Source organism: Pan troglodytes, chromosome 1 (assembly GCF_028858775.2).
Source record: "Pan troglodytes isolate AG18354 chromosome 1, NHGRI_mPanTro3-v2.0_pri, whole genome shotgun sequence".
NCBI classification, from domain to species: Eukaryota; Metazoa; Chordata; class Mammalia; order Primates; family Hominidae; genus Pan; species Pan troglodytes.
This window is the reverse complement of record NC_072398.2, coordinates 107,344,455-107,355,694: the sequence shown is the minus strand read 5'-3', so window position 1 is coordinate 107,355,694 and position 11,240 is coordinate 107,344,455. Positions and strand designations below refer to the sequence as shown.

The following is an 11,240-nucleotide window of genomic DNA, read 5'->3' as shown; positions in this document are numbered from 1 at the left end:
GACACCTTATCTCAGCCACAGCAAAACAAACACACATATAAACACAACTCCACTGTTTTCATGTTTGTAAAAATGTTTACAAACCTGTGCAACGCCTCCAATCTGCTCTGGACTCCCAAGATGTGTGTTTACTGAGTTATTGAGATGCCCGTCCTCCTTTCTATCCACCCTAGGAGGAGACCCTGTAGGAGCTCAACCTAGATCACCTGAGATCCCTATTAGCCCATCTGTATAATCCTTCCCTGCTTTTGCTGCTGTGTTTTTCTTCCAAAGATTCTTCTGAGAAGAACTATCCTTGGGGAACTGGAGCCACTTTATACCCAGGTCCCAAAGAATGGGACATATCTGGGAGTAAGGGACCCACACATCCCATTCATCTCTCCCAAGGCACTTAGCCAATCACTAACAGGTGCAGGAGTATGAAATCTGTTTCCTGGGCTAGGGGAGGATAACTCTTAAACTTCACTTACCACCAAGTTCCTTGCCAATATCTGGACAAAACTCCCCCAGGGGACTTTGCCTAAGACCACACATACACAGCAATCAACTCAAAATGGATCACAGACCTAAATGATAGACCTAAAATATATAATTTCAAGAGAAACCCATAGGAGAAAATCTTTGTGACTTTGAGTTAAGCAAAGAGTCCTAAGACACTACAGAAAAAACATAAGCCATAAGAGAAAAATATTAGTTGGATTTTATTACAATTTAAAAATTCTGTGCTTCAAAAGACACTATTTAGAGAAAAATATATAAGCCACAGACTAGGAGCAAATATTTGTAATTAAATATGTAATAAAAAACAATTCTATTCACAATACCTAAAGAAGTTTTTCAACTTAACATAAAGCAACACAATTGACCAGGTGCGGTGACTCATGCTTGCAATGCCAGCACTTTGGAAGGCAGAGGTGGGTGGATCATCTGAGCTCAGGAGTTGAAGACCAGTCTGGGCAACCTAGCGAAACCCCGTCTCTACCAAAAATACAAAAAATTAGCCGGATATTGTGGCAGGCATCTGTAGTCTCAGCAACTAGGGAAGCTGAGGTGGGAGGATCACTTGAACCTGGGAGGCGGAGGTTTCAGTGAACTGAGATCGTGCCACTGCACTCCAGCCTGGGTGACAGAGTAAGACTCTGTCTCAAATAATAGGAAGAAGAAGAAGAAGAAGAAGACGAAGGAGAAGGAGAAGGAGAAGGAGAAGGAGAAGGAGAAGAAGGAGAAGGAGAAGGAGAAGGAGAAGAAGAAGAAGAAGAAGAAGAAGAAGAAGAAGAAGAAGAAGAAGAAGAAGAAGAAGAAGAAGAAGAAGAAAGGAGGAGAAGAAGAAGAAGAAGAAGAAAGGAGAAGAAGAAGAAGCAGCAGCAGCAGCAGCCGCCGCCGCCGCCGCAGCAGCCAGGTGCAGTGGCTCACACCTGTATTCCCAGCACTTTGGGAGGCTGAGGTGGGCAGATCACCTGAGGTCAGGAGTTCAAGACCTGACTTGATTACAGTGGTGCAATTTTGGCTCACTGCAACCTCTACCTACTGGGTTCAAGCGATTCTGCTGCCTCAGCCTCCCAAGTAGCTGGGACTACAGGCACGTGCCACCATGCCTGGCTAATTTTTATATTTTTAGTAGAGACAAGGTTTTGCCATGTTGGCCAGGCTGGTCTCAAACTCCTGACCTCAGGTGATCTGCCGGCCTTGGCCTCCCAAAGTGCTGGGATTACAGGAGTGAGCCACCGTGCCCAGCTGATTGGTGAGATTTTGATGCACCTATCTCCTGAGCAGTATATTCTAAATCCAAATTTTAGTCTTTTATCCCTCCCCCCTTTCCACCCTTTCCCCCTGAGTCCCCAAAGTCCATTGTGTCATTCTTATGCTTTTGCCTCCTCATAGGTTAGCTCCCACTTATGAGTCAGAACATACGATGTTTTGTTTTTCATTCCTGAGTTACTTCACTTAGAATAATAGTCTCCAATCCCCTCCAGGTTGCTGTGAATGCCATTAATTCATTCCTTCTTATGGCTGAGCAGTATTCCATCATATATCTATCTATCTATCTATCTATCTATATTTTTTTCTTAATCCACAGTTTCTTTATCCACTCGTTGATTTATGGCATTTGGGTTGGTTCCCCATTTTTGCAATTGTGAATTGTGCTGCTATAAACACGTGTGAGCAAATATCTTTTTCATAGAATGACTTCTTTTCCTCTGGGTAGACACCCTGTAGTAGGATTGCTGGATCAAATGGTAGTTCTGGCTGGGTGCGGTGGCTCACGCCTGTAATCCTAGCACTTTGGGAGGCTGAGACGGCGGATCATGAGGTCAGGAGATGGAGACTATCCCGGCCAATATGGTGAAACCCCATCTCTACTAAAAATACAAAAAATTTGCCGGGCTTGGTGGTGGGCGCCTGTAGTCCCAGCTACTCGGGAAGCTGAGGCAGGAGAATGACGTGAACCCGGGAGGCGGAGCTTGCAGTGAGCGGAGATCGCGCCACTGCACTCCATCTTGAACAACAGAGCGAAACTCCGTCTCCAAAAAAAAAAAAAAAAAGATAGTTCTACTATTAGCTCTTCAGGGAATCTCCACACTGTTTTCCATAGTGGTTGCACTAGTTTACATTCCCACCAGCAGTGTGGAAGTGTTCCCTTTTCACTGCATCCACGCCAACATCTATTGTTTTTTGATTTTTTGATTATGGCCACTCTTGCAGAAGTAAGGTGGTATTGCATTGTAGTGTTGATTTGCATGGAAACGCAAATTAAAACAACAATAAGATACCACTTTACACCCACTAATGTGGCTATGTTAAAAAAAAATACAGAGAACATCAACTGTTACTGAGAAGGTGGAGAAAATGGAACCCTCATATATTGCTGGGAAGGATGTAAAAGGATACAACCACTTTGGAATCCAGTTTGACAGTGTTTTAAAAAGTTAAACAGAAGCTTGCCATACTACTCAGCTATTCCACACCTAGAAATCTATCCAAGATAAATGAAAATACAGGTGCACAGAAAACTTCTTTGGAAATGTTCTTGGCAGTATTATTCATAATAGCAAAAACTAGCTCCTACTCAAATGTCCACCAGTGGTAGATGGATAAATAAAATGTGGCATTATCTGTACAATGTAATTCTATTTAGCAATAAGAAGGAAAAAAATCTGACACCTGCTACAGTATGGATGAATCTTAAAGCATTATGCTAAGTGAAACAAGTTAGTCACAAAAGACTACATATTGTTTCATGCCATTTATATGAAAAAGATAAATTTGTAGACAGAAAACATAAATTGTTGGATGAGGTTAGAGGAGGGAGTAGGATTTGCTACAGTGGCAGTGGAAACATTTGGGAAGGTAAAGGACATGTTCTAAAAGTGGATTATGGTACAGGTTGAGAAACTCCATACAGTTGAATCACATATTTACAATGGGTAAAATTTTTGTACGTAAATTTAATTGAAAAGAAAAAGGTAAGGACAAGACAGCCCTAAATCAAAGGGTTGTGGTGTCCTCTGATCCTGTGATGAACATTGCATATTGAGATGCAACAATCTGGAATGAGAGCAAATGGTTACTTAGAAGGTGACTTCTGATGTCACATGCTTGAGGAAGGGATTCAGTGCCTGTGCCTTCAGCCTCTGACCCTGGCAGTTCCCCTGGAATCTAGAGCGTCGATGCGGTGAGTGAAGGTACCCTTTGCATTCCAGGGAGTGCAAGGTGAGCAGTGGCACCATGTAAAGATCTGGGAAAACGAGTTTGCTGGGAGAAGTTTCATGAACACCCTGGGTGATGAAAGGAGGAAATCATGAGGAGGAAGTGAGGGCTGCAGGATGAAGTGGCTGCTTGAAACATAAAAGCTGATCAAAAGTCTTTATAGGTTATGAGTAGGTTCTGTTCCTAAGTGAGCTCAAACCAGCAACCTTTCGGTTAACAGAAGGCGCCACAGAGAAGAACTACTGTGAATTTATATGCTAATATTATGGAATGACAACATACTCCCTACCCCCAAAACTATGTCATTGATTTTAATTTTTACCTTTGTTATTTACTTTCTTCCTAGTTGGAAATTAATTTGTTCTTTTGTAGTTTCTTAAAGTAAAGCTGAGGTCACTGATTTGAAAGCATTTTTTAAATTTTTTGGCAATTTTATTTTATTTTATTTTTTATTTTATTTCCAGAGGTTTTGGGGGAACAGGTGGTATTTGGTTACATGAGTAAGTTCTTTTGTGGTGACTTGTGAGATTTTGGGGCTTCCATCACTGGAGCCCTATACGCTGATTTTTTATTTTTCATTTTTAATATAGACCTTCAATGCTATAATCCCCCTTCCTCATTTTGATATATTGTGTTTTCACTTTCGTTCTTTTCAGAAAAGTTTCTAATTTTGCTGTTGATTTAGTCTTTGATCCATGGGTAATTTATAAGTATTTTCCTCATTTTCCAAATATTTGTTGGAATTTTGCAAAAGTCTTTCTTCTGTTGATTTCCAACTAAATTCCATTGTTATCAAAGAACACATCTTTATGACTTGAATTCTTTTAAATCTTTTGAGCCTTGTTTTGTGGCCCAAAATATAGTCTGTCTTGGTCAATGGTGCATGTGCATTTGAGTAAAATATATCTTATGTTCTTTTTGGGTGCCGTGTTCTGCAAACATTATTCAGGTCAAGTTGGTTAATAGTGTTGTTGATGTCTGCCATAACCTTGTTAATTTTCTGTCTGTTGTATCAATTAATAAGAGAGGGGCATTGGAAACTCTGACAATATGGTGAATTATCTATTTTTCCTTCAGTTCTATTAGTTTTTGCATTATGTACTTTCAAGTTCTGTCATGGTGAGGGGATGATTATTATGTCTTCTAGACAAATTAATTCCTTTATTATTATGAAATCACCCTATTTATCCCTGGAAATATGGTTTGCTCTGAAATCTACTTCATCTGATATTCATATAGCAGCTTCTTTTTCCTTTTGACTATGTTTAGCATAATATATCTTTTTCCATCTTTTTACTTTTACACATTTGTATTTTCATTTATACAGTGCATTTCTTCTAAGCAGCACATGGTTAATCTTGTTTTTATCCAATGTGACAATCTCTGCATTTTAATTGGTGTTTTTAGACCCTTTACATCTAATATAATTATTGAAAGGGCTAGGTTTGAGTTTTACCTTCCTCTTAATTTTCAATTTGTCCATTTTGTTTTTTATTTTTCTGCCATCTTTTGTATTAAACTAGTATTTCTATTATTCCATTTCAACTTATTTGTTTATTACCCATTGCTGTTTTGTTATTTTAGTGGTTGCTTTAGGGATTATATTATATATTTTCTAGTTAACACTGTCTACCTTGTAGTTACATTATGCCACTTCAAATATAAAATTAGGCTGGGCACAGTGGCTCAGACCTGTAATCCCAGCACTTTGGGAGGTGAGGCAGGAGGGTTGCTTGAGCCTAGGAGTTCAACAGCAGCCTGGACAACATGGTGAGACCCTATCACTACAAAAAATTTGAAAATTAGCCAGGTGTTACCACCAGATACTTGGGAGGCTGAGATGGGAGGATCACTGGAGCCCAGGAGGTCAAGGCTGCAGTGAGCTACATTCATGTCACTATGCTCCAGCCTAGGAGACAGAGCAAGACCCTGTTTCAAAAAAAACAAAGAAAGAAAGATGGAGTAAGAGCCTTAGAGTATTATATCTCTCTATCTCCCTTCCTGGACTGTGTGCTATGGTTACAAGAATTTTATTTTAAATATTTTTTAATTTTTTTGAGACAGAGTCTTGCTCTGTCGCCCAGGCTGGAGTGCAGTGGCGCATTCTTAGCTCACTGCAACCTCTGCCTCCTGGGTTTGATCGATTCTTTTGCCTCAGCCTCCTGAGTAGCTGGGATTACAGGCATGCACCACCATGCCCAGTTAATTTTTGTATTTCTGGTAGAGACAGGGTTTCACCATGTTGGCCAAGCTGGTCTGGAACTTCTTGTCTCAAGAGATCTGCCCACCTTGGCCTCCCAAATTGCTGGGACTACAGGCCTGAGCCACCATGCCCAGCCAAGAATTTTATTTTTATGTCACGAATTCCACAATCCTTTGTTGGATGCACAGTTTGTGAAGATTTTCTCAAACTCTGTGGGTTTTCTGTTTACTCTGCTGATGATTTCTTTTACTGGGTAGAAGCTTTTAAATTTAGTTAAGTCCCATCTACTTATCTACGTTTTTGTTGCATTTGCTTTTGGGTTCTTGGTCATGAAGTCTTTGCCTAAGCCAATGTCTAGAAGGGTTTTTCCAATGTTATCGTCTAGAATTTTTATAATTTTATAATTTTTATAATTTCAGGTCTTAGATTTAAGTCTTTGACTATCTTGAGTTGATTTTTGTATAAGGTGAGAGATGAGAATCCAGTTTCATTCTTCTACATATGGCTTGCCAATTTTCCCAGTACTATTTGTTGAATAGAGTATATTTTCCCCATTTTATGTTTTTGTTTGCTTTGCGGATAATCAGTTGCTGTAAGTATTTGGCTTCATTTCTGGGTTCTCTATTCTGTTTCATTGGTCTATGTGCCTATATTTATACCAGTACCATGCTGTTTTGGTGACTGTGACCTTATAATATAGTTTGAAGTCAGATAATGTGATGCCTCCAGATTTGTTCTTTTTGCTTAATCTTGCTTTGGCTATGTGGCCTCTTTTTTGGTTGCATTTGAATTTTAGAAATCTACAAGCAACTCAAACAAATCTGCAAGAAGAACACAAATAATTCCATCAAAAAGTGGGCTAAGAACATGAATAGACAATTCTCAAAAGAAGATATGTACAAGTGGCCAACAAACATGTGAAAAAACATGCTCAACATCACTAACTATCAATCAGGGTAATGCAAATCAAAACCACAATGCAATACCAGCTTACTCCAGCTCATCTGGTCTTGTGGCTCCCACCCAGGAACTGACCCAGCTCAAGAGGATGCTTTAGCTCCCTATGAGTTCATCTCCCACCTGACCAATCAGAACTCCCAACTCACTGGCCCCCACCCACCAAATTATCCTTGAAAACTCCTGTCCCAGAATGCTCGGGAAGACTGAGTAATAATAAATCTCTGGTCTCCCACACAGCTGGCTCTGCATAAATAACTTTCTTTATTGCAATTCCCCTGTCTTGATAAATTGGCTGTGTCTAGGCAGCAGACAAGGTGAACCCATCAGGTGGTTACACTCCCTCAAAACCCACTACACACTTTATGATTCAGTTTATATGAAAGTAATGGGCAGGAAAAAACTCGCCTGATAGTTTTGGAATCTGTGGAGTATTGTCAGAGTTTGGGGTTGTATTCTACAGATTAAAATTAATCAGTTAAGCACCTCCAATAAAATTTCCCCCAAATATTTTTTGCCAAATTTGGATGACTTTGTTTCTGTCTTTGCACAATATAAAGTGCTAACATGAGGTAAGTGCTAAGGTCTAGAGAAGGCTGTGGAAGAGATGACAAACTCCAGCATGATGCCTGAGTGTCCAGTGTGCTCTGCTGAGGCAGCATATTTTTGTACATTGCTGTATTTGCAAAAACCCTACAAGATTCACGAAATTGGACAACCATCTTTATAACACTACTAGTGGTAAAACAACTAAGGATGGCTGGTTTGCAGTCATCTGAGCAACCTCTCTAGTTTCATAGATATGGTTTCTCTCTGATATTGAACGGCTTCCAATTTCAAGTAGGATGCTACATCACAAGAATAACGATGTGAAAAGAACTGGTTTCTTTTGTAATCCCAAACGTTCTAGTCAGTGTATTAAAAGCCATTATTTGAAGAAGAGTGCACAGGCTCCAGCTGCCCGCCAAAGAGGACCTCAGCAACACAGGCTAAGAACCCGTTTCTGGCCGGGCGTGGTGGCTCACGCCTGTAATCCCAGCACTTGCGGAGGCCGGGGCGGGCGGATCACCTGAGGTCAGGAGTTCGAGATCAGCTTGGCCAAAGTGGGGAAACCCCGTCTCTACTAAAAATACAAAAATTAGCCGGGCTGTAACCTCAGCTACTCAGAAGCCTGAGGCAGAAAAATCGTCTCAACCCGGGAAGGGAGGTTGTAGTGAGCGGAGATCGTGCTGCTGCACTCCAGCCTGGGCGACAGGGCGAGACTGCGGTTCAAAACAAAAAACAAAACAAAACAAAACAAAACTCAAAACCCTCTTCCTTGGGGAAGACCACCAGCGCAGACGGGAGAAAAAAAAGAAGGCGAGGCAAACATCACTTCTCCCGCATGCTGCGGCAGCATATTGTTCGGCTGAGTGGCGAAGAGTGGGACGGAAAAGCTGACTGGCACGGGGAAGGCGCTGTCAGTGACATCTCGGATAGGGCGACTTCTATGTAGATGAGGCGACTTCTATGTAGATGAGGCAGCGCAGGGGCTGCTGCTTCGCCACCGGCGGCTTCGCCACGAAGGAGTTCCCGTGCTGTGGGAGGGAGTCCAGGACCGCTGGTTGGACCTGAAAGTCCCAGCTGTGTATCAGGGCTAAGAGGGCTCGAGGGTGCGCGGGGCAAGTGACCGTGCGTGTAAAGGGTGAGGCGTATGAAGCTGTGGCGGGGCGGAACCGTGCAGATTCATATTTACTTAGCAGCGAAAAGATTGTGTTTACGAAGGTGGTTTTTTTTCAGGACGAATTTAATTCGTCCAACTTCCCCAGATAGTGGGAAGCTCGACTGCATAGTTTGTGGTAGTGGGGACCGCGTTCGCGCTTTTCTCTCGTTTTTTTTTTTTTTTTTGCGGTGTGGAAGGAGAGGCTGCACGCAGTCTATCATGTTATATTCTGGACGTAGTTAGGAGGCTATGAAATAGAAAATAACGCGTTGTTGTCCTTGCCGCCGGAGAAATTATAAGGTTAGCCGAGGTGAGATTGTTTAACATAAGCTAACTAGCGCGATGGCCCCAGAGCGCTTTCCTTTCTACGTGGGGCTGCTTTTAGCAGAGATCGGCCCGTGGTCTCCAGTTTCCTGGGTTCTCACCCTCTGTGAAAATCTTCGTGTTTTTCCTCAGCCTCTAGAGTTACCTTTAACAGCCTCTGCTTCTAACCGCTGCCCCACAGGAGTTTATAGGATTTCTGTGGTGGCGGGGAATGTGTTCTCACCTCATAGAGCCAGGTAGAAACTGTACGCAGACGGGCTCAGTTCTTTGGGATGAAAGCAGGGCCTTTGGGGCTCTGTGACCCCCTTCGGTTGTAGACATAACATGCTTATTTTGTGGATGGGAACAGCTCTGCCCGCGCCCAGGTGCCCTTGCGCATATTCACCGAGGCCTGCAGGTCGGAACCGCAGTCTCACCTGTCAGCAGAATGCGCTGCGATCGACTCCAACTACCCGAACTACCCAGCAATAAAATGGGACACATTACAAAACATGAGATAGCATGGATAATCTCAAAAACATTATGCTGAGTGATGAAAAGAGTGCATCCTATGCGGCGCCATCAAGGTGAATTTCTAGAACAGGTAAAACTAACCTGTATAGTGACTGACAGAAACTACATCATTGATTGCTGGGGACAGGGAAAGCGGGGACTGACTTCAAAGCGCAAAAGAGGACCTTTTATAATAATAGACATGTCATCAAACTTGAAATGGATGCATTGTACCTAGTCAACTCACACTTCAATCAACTTAATTGTAAAAAGTAATAAGAAAACCACTCCAGGAGTCGTTGCTGTTGCTGTTTGTGAGCCTGTCGCACGGCTCTATGGGACTGGAACTTTAAAGATAGCCACAATGGCTGAAAATGATGATAATGAAAAGATGGCTGCCCTGGAGGCCAAAATCTGTTCTCAAATTGAGTATTATTTTGGAGACTTCAATTTGCCAGGAGACAAGTTTTTAAGGGAACAGATAAAACTGGACGAAGGCTGGGTATCTTTGGAGATAATGATAAAATTCAACAGGTTGAACCATCTAACAACAGACTTTAATGTAATTGTGGAAGCATTGAGCAAATCCAAGGCAGAACTCATGAAAATCAGTGAAGATAAAACTAAAGTCAGAAGGTCTTCAAGCAAACCCCTACCTGAAGTGACTGATGAGTATAAAAATGATGTAAAGAAACAGATCTGTTTATATTAAAGGCTTCCGAACTGATGCAACTCTTGATGACATAAAAGAATGATTAGAAGATAAAGATCAAGTACTAAATATTCAGATGAGAAGAACATTGCATAAAATATTTAAGGGATCAGTTTTTGTTGTGTTTGATAGCATTGAATGTGCTAAGAAGTTTGTAGAGACCCCTAGCCAGAAGTACACACACAGGCCTGCTAATACTTTTCAAGGACGATTACTTTGCCAAAAAAATAATATTAATAAAATAAAAAAGAAAGAAGAAGAAAGAAAACAAAATAAAGTGGAAGCTAAATTGAGAGCTAAACAAGAGCAAGAAGCAAATCAAAAGTTAGAAGAAGTTGCTGAAATGAAATCTCTAGAAGATTGGATGCTTGCTGAAGTTTTCAGGTGATTTAGATGATCAGACCTGTAGAGAAGATTTACACATCCTTTTCTCAAGTCATGGTGAAATAAAATGGATAGACTTCATCAGAGGAGCAAAAGAGGGGATAATTCTATTTAAAGAAAAAGACAAGGAAGCATTGGGTAAAGCCAAAGATGTAAATAATGGTAATCTACAATTACAGAGCAAAGAAGTGACTTGGGAAGTACTAGAAGGAGAGGTGGAAAAAGAAGCACTGAAAAAAATAACAGAAGACCAACAAGAATCCCTAAACATATGGAAGTCAAAAGGACACAGATTTAAAGGAAAAGGAAAGGGTAATAAAGCTGCCCATCCTAGGTCTGCTAAAGAAAAAGTACAGTTTCAGGGCAAGAAAATGAAATTTGCTAATGATGATGAACATGATGAAAATGGTGCAACTGGACCTATGAAAAGATCAGGAGAAGAAACAGACAAAGAAGGACCTGTGTCCAAACAACAGAAAAGAGAAAATGGTGCTGGAGACGAGTAGTTTAGTAAACCAATCTTTTATTCATTTTAAATAGGTTTTAAACTACTTTTGTTTATGGGGGGCTTTTAAAAGGAAAACCGAATTAGGTTCACTTCAATGTCCACCTGTGAGAAAGGAAAAGTTTTTTTGTTGTTTAACTTGTCTTTTTTTGTTATCCAAATGAGAATTTTTTTGAATGCATAGTTCTTTTTGTGTTCTTTCAGATGATTCAAATATCAGAAGGAAGATTCTTCCACTAAATTGCCTTTGTAA

The 11,240-nt window shown here is 41.0% G+C and overlaps 1 pseudogene; it reads left to right on the top strand.

Annotated features, from left to right (window-relative positions):
• Positions 1-8,616: 8,616 nt before the first annotated feature.
• Positions 8,617-11,240, top strand: LOC100609987 (lupus La protein-like; annotated as a pseudogene).